Source organism: Neofelis nebulosa, chromosome 10, assembly GCF_028018385.1.
Source record: "Neofelis nebulosa isolate mNeoNeb1 chromosome 10, mNeoNeb1.pri, whole genome shotgun sequence".
Lineage (NCBI taxonomy): Eukaryota > Metazoa > Chordata > Mammalia > Carnivora > Felidae > Neofelis > Neofelis nebulosa.
In genome coordinates this window covers 88,417,675-88,423,451 of record NC_080791.1, presented here as the reverse complement: position 1 = coordinate 88,423,451, position 5,777 = coordinate 88,417,675, and the positions used below count along the sequence as shown (strand labels likewise).

The 5,777-nt window shown below is 41.7% G+C and overlaps 1 pseudogene; it reads right to left on the bottom strand.

Annotated features, from left to right (window-relative positions):
• Positions 1 to 2,294: 2,294 nt before the first annotated feature.
• LOC131486636 (thyroid transcription factor 1-associated protein 26-like) lies at positions 2,295 to 2,926 on the bottom strand (annotated as a pseudogene).
• Between the last annotated feature and the right edge of the window lie 2,851 nt (positions 2,927 to 5,777).

The following is a 5,777-nucleotide window of genomic DNA, read 5'->3' as shown; positions in this document are numbered from 1 at the left end:
TTATTCAGAACCCAGTGAAATAAAATATACTGGCACAAAACATAATGTTATTAATCCTGATATCACCAAATCTAAAACCAAATTTACAAAGTAGGCCATACAGTAAATGTTGAAGACAAAAGTGTGGGCACTCAACTAGGAACCTTTACCTTCCTTCCATTTACCTTTCCCTTTCCTTTCCCTTTCCCTTTACATTTCCTTTACCTTTACCTTCCATTCCATGAAAAGTAATGGAAACTGAGATAATTATTTCTATTCTAATTCCACCCACCCTCTGAGGGACTGAGAATGTTCCACATATTTTGAAAATTTTTTTTTCAACGTTTTTTATTTATTTTTGGGACAGAGAGAGACAGAGCATGAACGGGGGAGGGGCAGAGAGAGAGGGAGACACAGAATCGGAAGCAGGCTCCAGGCTCCGAGCCGTCAGCCCAGAGCCTGACGCGGGGCTCGAACTCACGGACCGCGAGATCGTGACCTGGCTGAAGTCGGACGCTTAACCGACTGCGCCACCCAGGCGCCCCTGTTCCACATATTTTGATTTCATTCTTTTCGCAATAGCCTTGTGGAGTAACCTGAGGATAGAGAGAGGGGTAGAAAAAAGGAAGAGTGTAAAAGAGAAGAGATGTGTCACAACCCAGAATGCCCTGTGAGGGAAGGACAGTGAACACTACCACAGAATGGTATGTGTATGTTTTCAACCCACTGTGGACTAGTCCTGAGCAGACAGGAGAGGGAAAGCCAATTTGCAGAAAGTGACAATGGTTCTCTATGGGTTTATATGTGTAAAACAGGCACATACCTTCTACTTTGCCAATTTTGCTTTTCCACACATTATTTCTGCTCTAATAACAACAATTACTTGGGGCACCTGGGTGGCTCAGTCGGTTAAGTGTCCAACTTCAGCTCAGGTCATGATCTCACAGTTCATGCGTTTGAGCCCCACATGAGGCTCTGTGCTGACAGCTCAGAGCCTGGAGCCTGCTTCAGATTCTCTCTCTCTCTCTCTCTCTCTCTCTCTCTCTCTCTCTCTGTCCCTCCCTGCTCACACTCTGTCTCTCTCTCTCAAAAATAAACATTTAAATAAATAAATAAATAAATAAATAAATAAATAAATAAAACAATTACTTAAGAGGAAGTAGCCCAGACCTCCTTTGAGGTCTGTTAATGGCCATAGTTGGAACATCCTGAGAGAAAAAAGCCATGTGCTTTTTCTCTTCCAGGCTACATGTTCCATGTTATTTATCTGGGTGTTTGAAAAAAGGAAACAGAAATAAGAATTTGGATTTTGTTATTACCCTAACTTTTTTTCCTGATTTTAAAAGTAATGTATGCCTCCTAACGAGGGCTTGGAAATACAAAATAGTATATAAAATAAACAATTATCCACAGGTAGTAATAAATAGATATCTTTCCCACCAATATTTTCTCTTGTGTATGCAATGTGTGTGTGTGTGTGTGTGTGAGAGAGAGAGAGAGACAGAATGTGTAATTTGTTGTGTGCTGCTTTTTTTTTCCCAACTATTAAATCTGTTTAGTAAAGATAATTTTGCTCATACAAACAACAACAGTTGACACCAGTCTGAGCGCTGGACACACCATCAGAGACGGGGAGGCACTGCAGGCACTCTGGAGCCCTTCCCCCATGCCCAGAGAAGAGCCTGGGTGCTTTTCCACCACCTTGCCCCAGAGGGAGATGAACGCTGAAGGATTACTGCCACCCCCTGCCCCCAAAAGACCATGGCACGAAGGACTTCTCCTTACGTGGTCCGCTAATACTGGGGGAGGGTCTCCCTGCCCTCCCTGCCCTCCCTGCCCTCTCTTCACTGGCCTGGACACAGGAAGTGAAGTTGTTCGGGAAGGGGGTGAAGAGGCTGATGGGGAAGGACCAGAGTCAGGACATCCTACCCACCCAACAGACCACAGTGGAAATTTGCAGGACCACAAAAGTAGTGCTGCCTTTGCCCACAAGCTGATTTTTTTTTTTTTTTTAACTTTCAAAACATTTGATTTGGCCCAAATTTCATGTGATACAAAAGCATTACATGCTTAAACCTGTCACCCAGATAGAAGGCCCTTTCCATTCTTCAGGCCAACTTTCCTCACAGGCAAATAAATAAGAAACAAAGTATATTCTGTAGATCGTATATAGAAAATTTTCCTTTACAAGAACAAAAATACTTAGACATGTTATATTTAGTGTAGCTTAGCGTTCCAGTTTATGGTGATAACTTCAGTTAATTGTTTGGAGGTACATAACATATGCAGAAGAACTCAATAGACAGCTGATAGGTTCACTCTTGATTAAGGACAAAATATCTGACAGGTTTCTTTTCTTGTATTTTTTTTTAAAGATACTACATTTGTAAATTCAAGTTTGGTTGGCCCTTTTTAATCTTTTTGCTCAACATTTTGAACGCTTCCATTTTTTTTCATTTTGTAGAGCCTTTGAACTTTGTCTCTCTCGTTTTCTACTCTGAAATTCTTGTTTCTTAGCAGCACACTTAGCTTGTACTCATTCATGGTTTTCTTCTGCTTTTCCATTTGATGCTTTATTTTTCTTTTTTTTCTTTTTTTTTTTTTTTTAGAATAGTAATGAGGTTTACTCTTTTGCTATGCTGTTCTGGCTGAGCTGGTCACCTCTGCAATGTTCTTCAGACAAAGCCTGGTCAGTGCTAGATAGTTCTGGCAATGGCTGATCAACTTGTTCTTCTGACAAAAGCTGATTAGCTTTTCTAAATTGCTTCCTGAGCTTTCCTCTTCATCTCACTAGAGATGTTTCAGATTATCAAGGCATCCATCTGTGAATTGGGATTCCTATGAGGTTTGAACCTTCTTTTCCTACCATAGCAATTTCTTGTAATTTTGCTGAATCTCCAGTTTTCTTGAAATGCAAAGCCTGTCCATCAGGAATGCTCCCTGCAAAAGAAAGCAAATGGTTAGGTCACCACATCCTTTGTTTAAATTTCTTATTCCTGATGGAAAACTCCTTTGCCACACATCCCCAAACTCCCTGTCCACCACCTTGCTGCCACCTCTCTGGCACCGTGGCACATCAACCATGTCCAAAGTTCTGCTTCTTTTACTTAATATTATGGAATGAAATTGTTCTTGAGTCTTTAAATATTCTTCCAAAGTGTGTGTTTTTTTTCCCTCATGCCTGCACAATGTGCAATCAAAGGACTGATCCCTTATTTACACATTCCCTTACTGGAAACATTTAATTTTTTCCTACTATAAATAACAGTATAGTGAACATCCTTCCTCTATTTGTATTTGTACTTACTTCCTTAGGACCTACTTCTAGAAGTAATTTTTGGTTCAAATCATATGCATATTTGAAGTCCCTTGTGACATACTGTCAGTTTTTTCTGCAAAACTTGAAATAGTTGACATTCACCAGCACTGAGAGTAAGGACTGGAAATAAAATTTTAAAGATGGATAAGTTGTTAGATTCTAGGTACCTATACATTGCATATTTCATTAGATTGTTCAGAAAGGACAACACCTCTCACATTATATTCAGCCATTTCCACCTACCCCCATGAGATTCATTCCATCTGGTGAGTGGCTACAATGTCCTACACACTCTGTGTGCTTGACTTTGGGAACATAGTAGTGAAGAGATGGGGATAGGCAAAAACAAGCAAAAAGCCAGGAAATAACATGATGTGAAGAGTGCTCTGAGGAAGAAAATACAGCTGCTGCAGTGGTATCAGAGAAGGTCACCTAACCTGAACTTGAGAGGTCGTGAGAGGCTTCCTCAAGAAATAAAGGCCAAATGAACCTTGAAGGATGAACAGGTGTTAGGTATAGTGCCAAGAATAAGCATTATCTTAGCCCCACTGCGACCACAGAAAGCCGAAGAGATTTCTTCCATTCTTTCTCGAAAGTCTGACATCATCACTGATGGTATTGTGATACCTTGAATAGTATAGGGAGAGCAAGCAAACATTTGCGGCTGGAGTTCAGCCTTTTCGAAGTTTGCCCAAGCACGCTGGCCTCTGTATCTGACTCAGACTGGCTTTGACTTCTGCTGCTCACCCACTTTTCCTCCTCATCTGGGATCCTGCATGGCCTGTGCAAATCTGTCATGTTAACTACTGGGATTGCTATGCCTGGCTTGAGTTGTTTTCCAGGGCTGCTGTCTTTGAGATATTTTGACTGCCTCCTTTGTATGTGCTGTTAAGTGTTGTATTTGTGCTTGACTCCGGGCTTATGTCTGTATGCAGAAACCAGACATGGGTTCTTAAAGTCCGACAATTCAAAAAAAATGACAAATCCTCATAGATAAATCAATGCATTCAATATAGCTTGAGACCACACACTTACGTATCTATGGAGAAGTGAATAGTTATAAATTATACATGCTGAGTGGAACTACTGGTTGTAGCTGGGGCTGTAGACCAAGAGGAGGGTCTCTCTCTTACCTTCTTTCCCAAAACCCAGATCATAGACCAGCAGGGCTTCAAGGGGCAAAACAACATGATGCACAGTTAAAGGTCTCAACTCTAGCATCAGAGCAGTGGGATTTGAATCCCACTATGGCTTCTTACAAACTGTGTGACCTCCACCAAGTCTTTGAAGCTTCTAGATATTAATAAGATATTAGGCAATTAGCTATCAATACCTTCTGTAGTATGTATAGTCTAAGCAGCCATAATGAAAAGAACCTCCCCAAATACCATGGCTTCAACAATGTAAAAGTTTATTGCTCTCACACAAAACATCTCAGACCTAGATGGCACGACTGGTTAGGCAACTAAGCCATCCTCAAAAATGAGGCCTTCATCTCTGAGTCTAAGGCGGCTGTCCCCCCTCACTTGGTCATGACTGCATGCCAACCATGATAAGGGAAGCAAAGGAGGAAGGAGCACACATCTGTCCCTTTTGAGGGCACAACCTAGAAATGGCACACTTGATTTCTGCTCACATTCCCTTGGTCAGAATTTGGTCACATGACCATGCCTAGCTGTACAAGAAGCATATTATATTATAGCCACCCCTATATAGTGAAGAGACTGCCTCTGACCACTGCAGGTGTAACTCTGGGTTCACATTGTGATGAATATTTAGAACACTGCCCTAAACCAAACCTTCTTGTTCCACATAGCCATCACCTCAAACTTATTTTATTTATTTATTTAGTAAGCATTTATATCATCCTTACTATGTCCCAGTCTCCACTGTAAAGGTGTTTCCCAATGTTAACCTATCTAATCCTTACAACAACCCCATAAAGAGTGAACTCTTATTATCTTCACTCTACATATGACACTGAGATATAGAAAGACTAAGTAACCTCCTAGGATGCCTGGGTGGCTCAGTCATTAAGCATCCGACTTCAACTCAGGTCGTGATCTCACAGTTGTTGAGTTCAAGTCCCACACTGGGTAAGCACGAGCCCCATTCAGGTGAGTTCGAGCCCTGCTTCTGGTGAGCTTCAGCCCTGCTCCATGTAAAAACATGAGCCCCAGGTGAGCCCTGCTCTCTTTCACGCTCTCATTCTCACTCTCTCTGCCCCTTGTGTGGGATTCTCCCTCTCCCTCTCTCTCTCTCAAAAAAAATAAGAATAAGAATAAGAAAGAAAGAAGAGAAAGCCTAAGTAACCTCCTAAAGTCACATAGCTAATTAGTGCTGGGGCCAGGATTCAAACCAGGCTCCGGAGGTCACGTCTCAATTTCAACATTGTTCTGCCTGCCACAAAGCAGGCAGGAATACAGAAGGATCTGAGGTGAGTGTCCCACATTCTTAGAATACAACTGAAGTGAGGCGG